Below are 15244 nucleotides of genomic sequence, written 5' to 3' on the forward strand. Positions count from 1 at the left end.
GCAAAGAGACCCCAAGGAGCCATGGGTAGACTTCCTCCTAAGCCTTCTGTGCAGAGCCTCGGGTAAGAGAACAAAAGGTGGCACTCTGCCTCCTTGACCACCTTCACAGGGTCCTGGGGAAAATGCTCCAAGAATTGGAGGACCATGCCTGCAAAGGAGAGTAGAAGGTTAAAGGCAAGAGTGACAAAGCTCATTTAAACAGGAAGGTGAAGAATTAGCTCATCACCTGAAGGTGATAAGAAAGGAAAGAAAAAGAGACGCCCCCCCCCCATGTTCTATAAACACTCCGTCTGTTCCTTCCTGCTTTGTTTTGAACATCCCTCCAAAACGAAAAGTGAATACCCAGGCAGTGGAGGCACTGCACAGAAGTTGGGCGAGCTGCAGTCCCATCAGTCAGCCGAAGATAAACAACCGTGTGGGCGGAGAGCAGCTAGACTAAATGAGACGCTTGAAAGGGATGTGGCTGCATATGTGGCATACAAGGGCAAAGGCGAGCCAGGAATGGGAGGACCCTGGTGGTAAAGAGCAGGAGGAGGAAGAGCATGAGAGCGATGAGTTATGCAGCGTTAGGAGGATAACCAGGGCGTTCCGCAAACGCTCTCTCAACTGAGCTACGTCTTCAGCCATCTTGTTTCGTTTTGTTGAGACAGGGTCTTGCTGTATAGCCCCGACTGTCCTAGAACTCACCATGTGGACCTTGAATTTATGGAGATGATTCTTGTCTCTCCTGAGTGCTGGAATAATGGGGTGTGTTTATGTTTCTGCCTTCCTAGCATTTATCGTCTATGGAGGCCTGAACTCTGAATAATGGCCATACATCAGTTTTTCTTTCTTTTTTTCTTTTTCATTATTAAATTTTTATTTTTTTCACAATTTATTCCTTATATATCCTGATTGAAGGCCCCTCCCTCAACTCCTCCAGTCCCACCCTCCCTCCCTCTTCTCCCCATTCCCTTCCCCTAGTCCACGGAAAGGGGAAGTTCTCCTCCTTTGTCATCTGCCTACAAGTGGATATTAGCTATATAATATAGGATAGCCATACTAAAATCTACAGGTCCAAAGAGGCTAAACACTAAGGAGGACCCTAGGGAGGATGCTTACATCTCATTCAGAATGGCAAACAGGATAGACACCAGAAGTGGTGGAAGGGAGGAAAAAGGATGGGAGCCTACCATAGAGGGCCTTTGAAAGGCTCCACCCAACAGGGGATCGAAGCAGATGCTAAAACTCACAGCCAAACTTTGGGCAGAGCGCAGGGAGTCTTATGGAAGAAGAGTGGGGTGGGGAAAGAAGGACATAGAGGAGACAGGAGCCCCACGGGAGATCAACAAAGCTAAAAATCCTGAGTTCAGGGGGTCCTGCAGAGACTGATGCACCAACCAAAGACCATGCATGGAGAGGACCTAGACCCCCTGCTCAGAGGTGGCCAATTGGCAGCTCAGTCTCCATGTGGATCTCCGGGTAAGGGGAGCAGGGGCTGCCTCTGTCATGAACTCGGTTGCCTGCTCTTTGATCACTTGCCCCTAGTGGCACAGCTTTATCAGGCCACAGAGGAAGAGGATGAAGGAAGTCCTGATGAGACTTGACATACATCAGGTTTTCCAAGTGCAGTTTGGGGAGGAATGGGGAAGTGCAACGGCGTTGTACTCTTTATTAACCATGGAGGTGCTCCCATTCTTGAGCAGAAGCAGATCTTACCCTAAATCCTGTGCCTATAACGAGGACAACCCAGGCAGCAGAAGGCCAGGGCTGAAGGCAGATTTCACCTGTTCCTGGTTTGAGTTAGCCCAGTTCGCCAGCCTCCAGTTACAAAGCTCTGCTCCTGTGGTCTGTGACGGCTGAGCGGTCTTCAGTTCTGCATCTGAAAACCACCCACTGAGGCCGATAGTGGAGAGGAGACAGGCTGAGGGAGTTTTACCATGGTAGTTAGTGTGTGCTCATGTTGTGTGTGTGTGTGTGTGTGTGTGTGTGTGAGAGAGAGAGAGAGAGAGAGAGAGAGAGAGAGAGAGCGTGCTGGGTGTGTGTGTGTGTGCTCTGAGAGAGAGAGAGAGAGAGAGAGCGTGCTGGGTGTGTGTGTGTGCCCATATGTATGTGTGTGTGTGTGCATGTGTGTGTATGTTGGGTATGTGTTGGTTTGTGTGTGTGTGTGTTGACTTGTCATACTGTTTTCCTGAAATAGTCACGGGTCTAGGTAATGTAGGATGATCAGAATTCTGTAGTCTCATTTTGTTTTGTCTTGTTTTTGAAACAGTTTCTCATTATGCAGCCTAGAACTGACTAGTCTTGAATTCACTACATTGAGCAGACTGGCCTTGAACTTCCTGTGATCCTCCTGCCTTTGTCTCTCAAGTATGGGATTACAGAAATGAGCCAGCACACCCAGATTCGTTTACTACTTGTAGGACACTGAGGAAGTATACTCTGTTATTACATAATATGCAAAACAAATATAATTTTCCAGGCCCAAATAGTGCCCCCTTTATTAAGACAGAGTCTCATGTAGTCCAGGCTAGCCTCAGATTCTCTTATGTATCTGAGGATGACTTTGTATTCCTGATTTTCCTGTTCCCATTTCCCAAGAACAGGGATTACAGGCATGTGCCACCATTTGTGACTCAAAACTGGCTTTTCATTTTTAATTTTTAGATACGTGTGCTGCGTCTTGTCTCTGACAGAGAACATGCCTTCTCAGTAATTGCACAGGGCACAGTCTATTAATGACATCTGCTTTCTTGGAATGGGAAATCTCATGGTTCCATTCTGACTCTAGGGTTTTTCTGTGTGGAGACTTCCTGTGGTTCCTCTAGTGTAGGAACTAGCGTGGGTGGGCTGCTTCACTGGGGAAATGACATTCAAGCAGAGGCTTGAATGACAGACAGGATTTTCCAGAAGTAGGTTGGACCATGAGGAGACTTGTGGAAGTAATTTCCTTGATGTGCTGGGTAAAGATGAGAAGGAAGCTGGGTGAGACTAAAACCAGGTAAAGGTGAGAGATACAACCTTCAGAGAGACAAATAGAGGCAGAAAGAGAAGGGGGGAGGGAGGAAGGGAAAGAGAGAAAGAGACAGAGGCAGAGAGAAGGGAGGGAAAGGGGGAGAGAAAGAAAGAGAGGGAAAGAGAGAGAGGAGAGAGACAGAGGCAGAGAGAGAAGGGAGGAAGGAAGAGGAGAGACAGAGACAGAGAGAGAGAAAGAGGGAGAGAGGAAAAAAAGAGAGAGAGGAGTCTAGCCTGGTTCAGAAGTGAGGGATTATGGAGGTGAGCTTTGAGACAATAAGCAGGAAAAATTTTAAGTGCAGTATTTTACTTTCATAAAATTCAATATATAATTAACTAACATTAAAAACTTCAAAATTTGATACATCAAATTAGAAGTTTGGCTTTTCCACCCAACAGATACCGTGTCTCAGGCAAATAAACCAGCCTTAAAAAGAATCACTTAGATTTTTACAATTAGTGTGTTGCTTTGTTTTCTTTATCATATGTCTGTTTATTTATCTAACCATCCTTTTATCTCTTAACAGGCCCAACTACTGTTTCTCCTCTTCACCCCTCCTTTCTTTACTCCCTCTCTTTCTCTTTGTTGACAGAATCTGCTAACAGCCCTAGGTGGCTTTGAACTCACAGCAGCCCCATGCATCTGCCTCGCTGGTGCTCGCAGGTGTGGTGTGCATTCCCACAACCAGCTTTGAGGTTGGTTCCCCATAGTTTTAGGCATGAACCAGGGCTTTGCACACGTTAGGCAAGCACTCAGCCACTGAGCTACATGGGGGGAGGGGTAAGGCCTCACTAAATAATTCAGGCTAGCCTGTGACACTGGGTCCAGACCCCCCTGCCTTAACCTCCCGAGTGCCAGGATCCCAGGCACGTGCCACAACACCCAGCAAGAATACATATTGTAATTACCACTAGTCACTTTTTAAACATTTGCTTAAAAGTCAATGAGACTAGGGAAAAACAAACAAACTAAATAGCAAGAAGGGCAGAGGACAGAGAAGACAAACAAAGACAAAACACAAACAACAAAACTCAGCAACATAGTAAACGCATCCACAGGATTGATCAGATACATGTATATTCAGTCTTTGAATTAAAAGCCAGAGATTGAGCCAGCTGTGGTGGTGAATGCCTATAGTCTCAGTAGTAGGCAGGAGAAAGCAAGTGCAAGGCTAGGACATAGTAGGAGCTACCTCACTAAACAGATTAACTGTTAAAAGACAAGCAAAAAGCAGAGACTGTTAAAAAAAAAAACAACTCTATATACTGCAGAGAAGGCAGGTACCTGAAATATAATGACATAGGCATATTAAACTTAAAGATTGAAAAAGTCTATCCCATGCAAACACTAAACACAGAAGTGTTAATATTAATCAAGTGTGTGTCACATTGTAATTCTAACACATGGAAGGAAGGGGTAGGATGGCCAGGGGGTCGAGGCCAGCCTGGGCTACATAAAGCCTGTGTAGCAGAATTTTAGCAAAGCCATTGTGTCTGGCGTGAATTCTGGAGTGAGGGCACGTAAGCTCTGAGGCAGCCTACCGTAAACAGTCAGTGACTGAGGTTAATCTGAAGTTTATGGGATTGTTCTTCCTGAAGGATTCACAGAGCCTTTGCAAACCAGGAAATCCGTATGGCTGAGAACTGCTTAGATAATGGTGCCTTCAGACAACTCCTAGATCACTTAAAAGGTTTTGGTCTGAGAAAATTGACTGGCTAAAAGTGTCTTTTGTGTAACAATAAAGAGGCTTCTGCGAGACAGTTCTGTGTTCAGTCCATCAGAGGTTAATCCACCGTGTTGCTGAGAAGCCTAGATTCATCCTTCTGTGTCTCTCTTGTCTTAGGGTGCCTCAAGGAACTCAGAACATCCACAAAAATTCTAAAAAAAAGTGGGGTTTTGGTTTGTTTGTAAACAGGATAGGGTTTCTCTGTGTAGCCTCGGCTATTCTGGATTCACTTTGCAGACCAGGCTGGCCTCAAACTCACTGAGGTCCGCCTGCCTCTGCTTCCCTGAGTGCTGGGATTACAGGTGTGTGCTACCTCGGCCAGCTGTATGTATGTGCGTGCATGTGTTTTTAAGCTAGTATTTCTATATATTAAGAAGCATTGAGTTAATAGACAAGGAGTATTTGGAAAATAAAAATAATTTTGTAATATAGGTGGCTTCTAGGCCAAAAGTGAGACTGACTCAAAAAACCAAGTATCATTTTTTAATAAAACTGTCAATTAATCATTAATACATAATAATTCTACCAAGCATGTGTAGTTCACACTTGAAATACCAGCATTTGAGTAGTTCCCGCAGGAGGATTATGAACTTTAGCTCAGTCTGGATAACATAGGAAGATCCTGTCTCAAAACAGAACAAGATGAACATAAGTAAGATAGAACAACCCTAAGCATATGCAAACTTCATAGCAGAGCTGCCAAGAGTGTGAAGATAGCTTTTATGGTGGCACAGGGCTGTAATTCCAGCTCTTGTGATATATGAGCAGGAGAACCAGAAGTTCAAGCAAGGTTCAAGATCATCTACTGGCCAGCGAGAAGGTGCTTGCTGTCAAGTCCAAGGGACCTGAGCTTCACAGGCTGAAAGAGAACCAATTCCTGCACGTTGTTCTATGACTTACATAACACGTGTGCGCCTTGAGTGAGCCTCGCACATTTGGACATACACACATAAACACGTGACAGATGAGCGAGTAAATAAATGAGCTGGGCGGGGCGCACACCTTTATCCCAGCACTCAGGAGGCAGAGGCAGGAGAGTTCCTACAGAGTGAAGTTCTACAGAGTGAGTTCCAAGACAGCTGCTACACAGAGAAACCCCATCTTGAAAGCCACAGAAATAAAATCAGACATAAATAAACAAACACACAGAAACATTTTAAAGGTTACCTGAAGCTACACAGTGAGTACCAGGCCCCTGGGATGTAAGATCCTGTCTCAAACACTCAGACAAAACTAAGTCCAAGGTACATGAAAGCCGAAGAAAGAGAAGCAGCTACAGCGGCTCCTGAGAGTCCACTGTGTGCGGGAATAACCCTCAGACATGTGAAAAGCGTGCTCCTCAACCTGACCTGACGGACAAGTCATTTAGATAACTCATGTAACCTGAGCTAATCTCAACCCTGTTTTGTAGCCAGGACTACCTGGAACTTCTGCTCTCCCTTTCAAGGGCTGGATAATGAGCGTGCACCATCGCGCTTAGCTCTTCATTCATCAAGGTCTGCTTTATGTCACTGACCAATATACAACATTTTAAAATAATACCAAATAATCAAAACAAATACTGTAGAATAAAAAACATTAACAAAAAGACTCAAAATTTCTATCCTGAAAGATACAATATTTTCAGATAAAACCTACAGACCTAAATGGTTTTTTTTGTTTTGTTTTTTGTTTTTGTTTTTTGTTTTTGTTTTTTTTTTGTGTGTGTAGAAGATTGCATGTTAATAAGATATCAACCCTTCTGGCCAACAAAGACATCAAAACCGAAACCCTGGTAATACGATTGAAGTAGTAACACAGACCATGGATCCTGAATACTTCCATAATCTTGAAAATGGATCAAACCGGAGGACGCGCCTATCTAATTTCAAGAATTCTGACAAAGAGCCAAACAGGGTGTTGCATGCCTGCAATCCCATTGCTCCTTCTCTCCACAGCCCGGACAGGACATCCTGTGAGACCAGTCTCAAGAACACGCAAACAACAAAACAAAGCAAACTAGCCACCCGACAAAAAAAGAACGGGGCCAGTGACATGGCTAAGTTGGTAAAAACGCACTTGCCCCCAAACGGTACAAATTGAGTCCCTGAGTCCCCCGGAACCCACTTGGCGGAAGGCGGGGACGGACACCCACAGTGTGTCTTCTAGCCTCTCGACAGGCACTGTGGCGCGTGCGCTGGCTGCGCGATTTAGAAAGAGATTTATTTTTAAGTGTATGTGCCACCGTGTGGAGGGGCTGCGGGGTAGGTGAGTGGGTGGGTACGTGCACGTGAGGGCAGGTGCTCTTGGAGGCCAGAAGCCTTAGATCCCCTAGAACGGAGTTAGTTACCCAACACTGAGGGTCTGCTAATGTGGGTGCCGGAAACCAAACTCGGGTCCTCTGTCAAAGCAGTTCGTGCTCTCACCAGCTCAGCCTCTCTCCAGCCCCTACGTTTCTCTCTCTCTCTCTCTCTCTCTCTCTCTCTCTCTCTCTCTCTCTCTCTCTCTCTCTTCCTTCTTCTTTCTAGAATCACACAAAGCTGCAGACGTCAGATAACATAGTGCTCGTAGAAGCGGAACAGAACAGTGGAACAGAACAGAGTGTACCTGGTAGGTAGCAATAGTTAACAATAAACTGGCTACTTCACAAATCATGAGTGAAGAGTATTTTGTTTGTGCCCAGCTCAGAGAAGCAAAGGCTGTCTGAGACGCTAGCCAGGCCACGTATGCTGGAAGTGCCGCACTGCGCTCCGTACATGCACAGATCACTGTGTTATTAAAAATGAGAACGTGCTTAAAAGGAAAAGAACCCTAAAACATGCCTGCACATATATGAATTGCTTTTTCAAGAGTGGTGACAGGACAATTAAATTGGGAGAAAAATGACCTGTCAGACACGTGACTGAGAAGAGGTGACTATGGCTATGAGGATCCTCACTATGCATTATACTGTTGGTTCATAATTAGGACAAGTCACAGCTGTGAGCCCTTGCCATCCCAGCACTGGGAAATAGTGTCCATACATGGCTAGAGCTCCATTTCTCTGGTCACAGGGGTAGTGGTGACTAAATACATTCATTACGGTGTTACAATGGCACCGAGATTATCAAAGTATCATTGAGAAAACTCAATAATGTTGTTTAACATTTTAGTTTCAGACGCTAGAATAAAAACAGTCTCCTGATTTAGCTTTCTTCACTAAATTCAAAGTAGGAGAAAGTTCTCACTCTATTTATTTATTTAGACAGGCCTTGAGTAGTCCAGGCTAGCCTTGAATTCCTCTGTAGCCAAGGATGCCCTTGAATTTCTGGTCTTCCTTCCTCCACCAGCTGAATACTGGGATTCCCAGCATGCACCACAGCGCTCAGTTCAGGCTGTGCTGGGGGAGCACTCTACCAACAGGGGCTCTGGTAAGTCCTTAGTGACACTTTCTCACTGTGTTACACAGCAGCATCTAACTCCTGGCTCCTGCCTGTATAAAAACTGCTTTCTGGTGCCTACTCATGTGAGGTACTCTTCCTATTTCCTTTCACTGAAGACTTGAAAAAAGGGAATTACAACTTTCTTTCAGAAGATACAGTAAAAAAGGTCAACTCCCCAAGTAAAGAAAAGAAACTTGATAACAATGGATAAGCACAAAGATCACAATCTCAGAGAATCAGGTGAGAAAAATCTTAGGGATTCCTTCCTTTAAAGTTATAAAGAGAAATCCTAAGAGTCAAACATTGTTATTCAAATGTCTTAATTTCTGCTCGCATTTGGGAATATCTCAAGTGTACTTAATAATGTTATCGAAACTCATGTATTGCAATGAAAAGATTTCCATGTAAGTAATTTAATTAGTTAATTAATAAAATTTATTTACAGACAGGGTGTGCAGTCCCAGGCTGGCCTTGAACCTCCACCAGAGCAGAGGATGACCTTGAACTTATGACTCTTTTCAGGAGTGCAGGCGTTATAGCCATGCATCCCCTCACCTGGTTTGTTCCGGGATAGGTAAGGAATCCAGGGCTTGTCGCTAGCTGGGCGAGCCCTCTGCTGCATATTATATCCCTAACCTCTCTCGTCACGGTCAGTAGTGCATCCTTGTGCAATTGTTAGCCTGGATGGGAAAGCAGGTGCCATCTCCATGCAAAAAAAAAAAAAAAAAAAAAAAAAAAAAAAAAAAGACTCTCACAGTTGAACAGATTGAAAAAGTTAATATAGCTATTTAAATGGCTTTGTTTGTTTGGACACCAGGTTTCATGTAGCCCAGGCTAGTCTCAAATTCCGTTTGTGGCCAAGGATGATCCTGAACACCCTCTCCACCCAAGTGCCACCATGCTGTTTTATTCAGTGGTGTGGACAGAACCGAAGGCCTCATACGTGCTGAGCAGGCACTGGATCAAATAAGCTACCTTCTCAGCCCTGTGATGTGTTTTTAAGGTACATTTTAGATGCCAGAAAAAAAAATATTGGCTGCGTGTTCTTCATGTACTGGGGATCTGCTCTTATTGTCATGGTTGATGGGGTGAATAAAGAAAAGCGGCTCTAACTGACAGAAACACCATGTAAATGTACGGCTGGGATGGTGAGAGCATCAGCTGCTCTTGCAGAGGACCTGGGTTTGGTTCCCAGCACCACATGGCAGCTTCCTACTGTCCATACCTTGAATCCAGGGGATCTGATGTCTCTTCTGGCCTCCAAAGACACCAGGGATGCTTGTGACACACAGATACACATGCAGGCCCAAACTCATACAAACCAAAATAAGATGCAAATATAGTAAAGTCCTGAGACCTTTTCCTGGGCACAGGATGTAGCTCAGCTGCAGAGAGCTTGCCTCTGTACACAGCACAGGCTGGATATCGTCCCAGCCTGCAGTTCCAGAAACTGAGAAGCAGGGCCAGAAGGCTCAGTGGTTAAGATCACCTTTGGGTACTTGGAGAGTTTAAGGCTAGCCTGGGCTACAAAAGACCCTGTCTCATTTAAGAAAAAAATCTTGATCTTTGTCCAGGGTTTAGCCAAATAAATGTAGTCATCACCCCTCATTAAGAAAACTTCTCTGTGCAACAGACACAGACCATTATGGAAGATTAAAACTAATCAAAATGAAGAGTTGTGTAGGCCAGTTCCAACTGATGTATCTACAGCACAACTCCTGCTCAGCTGTGATGTATCAGGACTGGGCAAAAATACTGTACAGGGAGTTTGCTGAGAGACTGTGTCTCCCAGTGCTGTCGGAAGCCACACCCATAAAGTCTCAGCAGCATGACTGCCCGATAGTGAGCTGAACAAGGACAAGGCATGCTGACGTGGATGGGATGGGAGGGAGGAAGTAAAGCCCAGCAGACTTCAACTCCTCACAAAGAACCACAGGCAGCTAAGGATTAGTCTTCACAGAGGAAGAGCATACCAATAGGTTATCCAGCGCCGAAGGGTCAGCCCTGAAACCATACTTACAAGTAACATTGTTCAGGCTGAACCGGTTGTATTCGTGGACTTACGTGTGTGTGTGTGTGTGTGTGTGTGTGTGCACGTGCTCATGCCTGTGTGTAGCAACAATTAAAGGAAGGGAGGCCATAAGTTTGAAAGAGGGCAATGGGGGTTGGTACATGGGAAGGTTTGGAAGGAGAAACGGGAAAGGAGGAATGATGCAATTATATTATAATCTCAGAAAGTAAAATTATAGAAAAATATTTTCCTATTGTATATTGTGCTTTGAGAGTTTGTTTTTTAATTTTTAAACATTGTGTGTGTGTGTCTGTGTGTGTATACATAAGGGGTAGAAAACATGTCCAGTGCTTGTACAAAGGTCAAAGGACAATTTGGGGGAGTAGATGGTCTCCTTCTGTTATGTGACTATAGGGATAAAACTCGTTGTCAGGCTAAAGTGACAAGTGCCTTTACAATGGAGCCATCTTGGCAACCCTGTTTTGATTTTTGGCACCAGATCTTGTTATGTAGCCCTGGCTGGCCTGGAGCTCACATTGATCCTGCTGTTCACCGTCACTGGTGTGTGCCACCATGCCTTGGCTAATAGAAGGTTTGTAAGGGCCAGGCTGCTCTATGGCTGTAACTCCCAGAGCCAGGCTTTGACTGGATCTGGCTTGGTACTCCCCAAGGCGTTCCTGCTTCCAGCGGAACTGACGGTGCCGTTGGATGGAGTCCGTTAGAATAGCTGCAGTTTCTCTCTCATCGTCTCAGTAATTCAGGAGAGTTTCCCTGCTAGGACGAGAGCCCCAGTAGAGATGTATTGCCTTTTTCATACAGTGCTGGAAATGCACAGAGACCCTCTCTCTGGCCAGTCTATGCAGCCAGCAACACCTTCCATGACTACAGCACTTTCTGAAATGCTCAAGTTACAGAAATGATGAGGTCACAATCTCACAGGTTGCATAACAGGCCCGAGATGCATTCGAACACACTGCCCTTTGAAGCTCCTCTGTAAGCCTCGGTACTTCGGTACTGCGACTTACTAACCACTTCTTAGGAAGCCCTGCTTCTGCAATTGGGTCACCTCACCATTTTGTATTAACTCTTAGTTTGCTGTTTATAGTGAAGAACCGATGACAAAGCTGACTGCATTACCCCGTGACACCTCACCAAATACATACTCACTCCCCATTTTGATTGACTTTGGGAGAATGATAGAATTGGACTTCAAACACAGACCCAGGGTCCCCCAAAATGGTGTAGAAATGATGGCGTTAGAACAGTAAAAACTGAGGGAAGGATAAAACCATTGCGACGCTGCAATTGGAAGCTCTCACCTTTACGTCATATCCCCTCAGCAATCTCAGGACAACCCAGTCCTGGCCTTCCCCAAGTCCTCAGTGCCTTTCTGCAACTTCCTTCATATTTATAGTCCCTGGGCAAAAAAAAACTGACTGTGCAACAGAACAAGATAAAGCAAGCTGACCAGAACCTACGTCTCAGGGAGCTTGCTAACCCCACTGAGATTCAATGAAGTGGTGCTTTTCTAACTGAGTCCACACAGCCATCTGCAGAAGTTCACCAGGAGCTTGGTGGAACTCCGCCTCAGTCAGTCTGGGTACAAGGAACTTCAAACACTATGCAGCTGACCCTCAGGTACAGCAGGACTGCTCACCAACAAAAACTTCCTCACACGAATCCACATTGGAACAGCTACAATGATATATTTTGAAATCTGTTTCTTACCTCAGCCCAAAAACGATATGATGTGATTTGAAAAATTACTTGTTGCAGCAAGAATCCCACCGAGGGCAGAGTTCTTGTCTGTTAAGCTGGCCACAGTCCATCTGGGGCTGAGGAAATCAGTGCAGAAGCAAATTCAGGTACATTTTATTGTTCTGGTTTCGGTTTGTCAGACAACAGGGGCAGATGTTAAGGGAAAATAATTCTTAGAAAACAGCTGATTGGTTGGGGTACTGTTTCTAGGTGGCTCATTGGACCAAGAACTGTTTCCAGACAGTTGATTGGTCCGGTGGCTGTTTCCAGGCTCTCTAGCCAGTAGATTGCTTGGTCTCCATGGGTTACTAAATCCACAGTGTGCTAACAGGTCTTTGAAGCTTGTGTTTTGGAATTGTAAATCCCCCCACCCCACTACAGAAGCTTATTGAAGAAAATGCCAATACTCCAGGAACAGTGTCCATTATTAATGCATCTTCCCTCAGGGACATGAATAGTCACTGAAGCAGAAGTTTCCTAAATGATCCCCCCCCCCAACAACTCAAGGAGTGGCTCGAGCTATTTCATAGAAACCTGGGGCCTTTACAAAGGTAGCAGTGAGGTACAGAGTGTGGTTCAGCTGATGGCTTGTTTTCTAGCTTTTCTTTCTACTAGTTAAGTGCATTAAGCCACTCTTACTTTACTATTGGAAGCAAAACTTGTAAGAACAGAAGGAGCATTGGCTGTGGTGATACAGGACTGCAATCCCAGCAGTAGAGACAGCAAGATAAGAAATTCAAGGCTAGTCTCTGGTATGTGAAAGTTTAGCCCGGGTGGCATGAAACCTTGTCTCAAAAAACAAAAAGACAAGAGAAGACAAAACAAAACACTAAGGGATATCTCAGTGAGTACAGCGCCTGCTGCACAAGGTGGGACCTGCAGGCTTAATCAGTGAAGAGATCAAATTACAAACACTGATCCTATTTCGGATATTAGTCATTAACCTCCTACCTAAGAAGCTTCAGGACTTGGGAGAGAGGGAGGTGTTGTGGCAGAAGGGTCACTCTTTCTAGGTCATTCTTGGCTGTATAAAGGGAGTCTGAAACCATGCTGGCCTACCTGAGACTCTGTCTCAGGATAAACAAATATAAATAAGTGAGAGGCACAAGTAATTTCAGGTCCACCCCAGACCTCTTGAATTAGATTAATTCAATGATTAATGAGATCACCAGGTGATGTTATGAGTTTAAATTTCAGGGGCAAAGGTCAATAACCTTGGTCCCTGAAAGGTTATTTTTTCCCCCTTAAAATCTAATACATTTGTAGAGCCCAAGCCAGCCTCAGACCCAGGTCCTCCCAAGTCTCCTCTGGAGGACTAAATTACAGGTAAGTGCTGCAATGCCTGGCAAAAGTTTGCAACTGTATGTGATAGAAGATTGGTAGAAGGCGTGGGCTGTGCAGGTATTGTGGTGATGGACACTGGCTGAGGACGCTGCAGCAGAAGGCTCTTCAGTTCCCAGCTGGACCAGCATATATAGTTATATAGTAAGTCTAAGTCTCAAAACACACAAGTCAGTAGCCACATATGGCTTGGCATGTAGTTCAGGTGATAGCATGCTTGCCTGTAATGCACAAAGTTCTGAGTTCAGTCCCCAGAACTGTGTACAATGAGGTGTGGTCAAGCAAGCCTGTAATTCCAGCACTCAGAGGCAGAATAGGGACATCAGGAGTTCAAGGTCATCCTTGGGCACTCAAAGACTTTGAGGCCACCCTGAGTTAGCTGAGAAAAAACTCCTAGACCATCAACAAATTGGAAGAGAGAGAGAGAGAGGGAGAGAGAGAGAGAGAGAGAGAGAGAGAGAGAGAGAGAGATCCTGGTTGATAGCCAATAAATTTGTTGTTCTATAAAGTTTTGTGTGTGGTGTTGCATACCTATAATCCCAGCATTGGAAAAGTGAAGGCAGGAGGATCAGGGGTCCAAGGCTGGCCTCAACTACATATTCAATAGCCATACCTAAGGCTATCTCAAAACTAAACCCACCCGGGCCTTGTGGAGAACATCTATAATCCTGCTTCCTAAGGTGCTGAGCCAGGAGGATCAGGAGTTCATCTTGGGCAACAGAGCCAGGTCCTTTCTCAAAAGGAAAGAAAATGCCTAAAACACCCGAAGGGCAGAGCTTAGACGGGATGAAGGTTTCCTGGCAGATTCCAGTTTTACCCTCTTTCCTGGCCTACGCAGCCTGTTCCTCACTAAGTCCGTATGGTCCCACACCTACTAAACCCAGCCGTGCATACTAGCTCATGCCCATAATCTTAATAAACCAATAGTTTATGTTATTCTCAAATGAAAAGGCAAACAGCAACCCAGGTCATTGAAAACAGTTGGGCTAATTTTTTACAGCACACAGAAGCTGATAATTACTATCTGTGAAAGCCTTGGCAGTGATGTTTAGAAAGCCCCTGGCCTCCCACGATCATTGGTCTTCTGCAGTGAAATTACTGACATCAGCTGGACAGCAGAGTGCTGGAATAGTCATGGCTGCTACCTTTTCTTTCTTCTTTCCTTTCTTTCTCTTTCTTTCTTCTTTCCTTTCTTTCTCTTTCTTTCTTCTTTCCTTTCTTTCTCTTTCTTTCTTCTTTCCTTTCTTTCTCTTCCTTCCTTCCTTCCTTCCTTCCTTCCTTCCTTCCTTCCTTTCTTTCTTTCTTTCTTTCTTTGTTTCTTTCTTTCTCTTTTCTTTTTTTCGAGACAGGGTTTCTCTGTGTAGCCCTGGCTGTCCTGGACTTACTTTGTAGACCAGGCTGGCCTGGAACTCACAGAGCTCCACCTGCCTCTGCCTCCAGTGTGCTGTGCCTGGCTAGTCACAGCTACTTAACCCAAGTAGGTTGTGCTGACCTTGGTTACTATGAATTTGGTGATAGGGCGGTTGGTAAAGTGTTCTTGTGGAATGTGTACACCTTACCCTTGTTCATTCAAATGCTGATTTCTTCCCCACTATCTGGTTTCAGTCCAGACACTGCATTGTGATGTTTATTCTGAGCATCACCTGTTTCAAGTTTGTGTAAACATGCCACCACTTGTTCTCTGTAATTTCAATAAAACAAGCCAATGCTGAGCAATGGAGAGAATAGGATGGGGCATCCTGGTCCAGAGGGAAGGAGAGAGAGGAAGAGGGGAAGAGCAGAGATTGGCAGAAGAGGACTTGGAACCATGAGGAGAGATGAACCGAACCTAAGATATGACTAAAAGCAAGTATAATGTGGTAAATCTGAAAGGAAGGAAACTATGGGGGCTTGGAGGTTTAGGATGGGGTAACTATTGTCCAGATTGTGCTCTAGGTTAATTAAATACATCTGTGTGGTGATTTGGGTATACGGCTGGTTTAGGAATAACTGCTGTTTAACTAAAAGATAAA

General features: G+C 44.9%; 1 non-coding gene across 1 annotated transcript in view; it reads right to left on the minus strand.

Moving 5' to 3' along the window:
• LOC110547365 (uncharacterized) overlaps positions 1–12021 on the minus strand; it is a 56425-nt gene extending 44404 nt beyond the window's left edge. The window contains exon 1 of the transcript XR_009587953.1: positions 11862–12021. This is a non-coding gene — a transcript (uncharacterized LOC110547365). The remainder of the gene's footprint in view (positions 1–11861) is intronic.
• Between the last annotated feature and the right edge of the window lie 3223 nt (positions 12022–15244).

The sequence above is a fragment of the Meriones unguiculatus genome, chromosome 20 (genome assembly GCF_030254825.1).
Source record: "Meriones unguiculatus strain TT.TT164.6M chromosome 20, Bangor_MerUng_6.1, whole genome shotgun sequence".
Lineage (NCBI taxonomy): Eukaryota > Metazoa > Chordata > Mammalia > Rodentia > Muridae > Meriones > Meriones unguiculatus.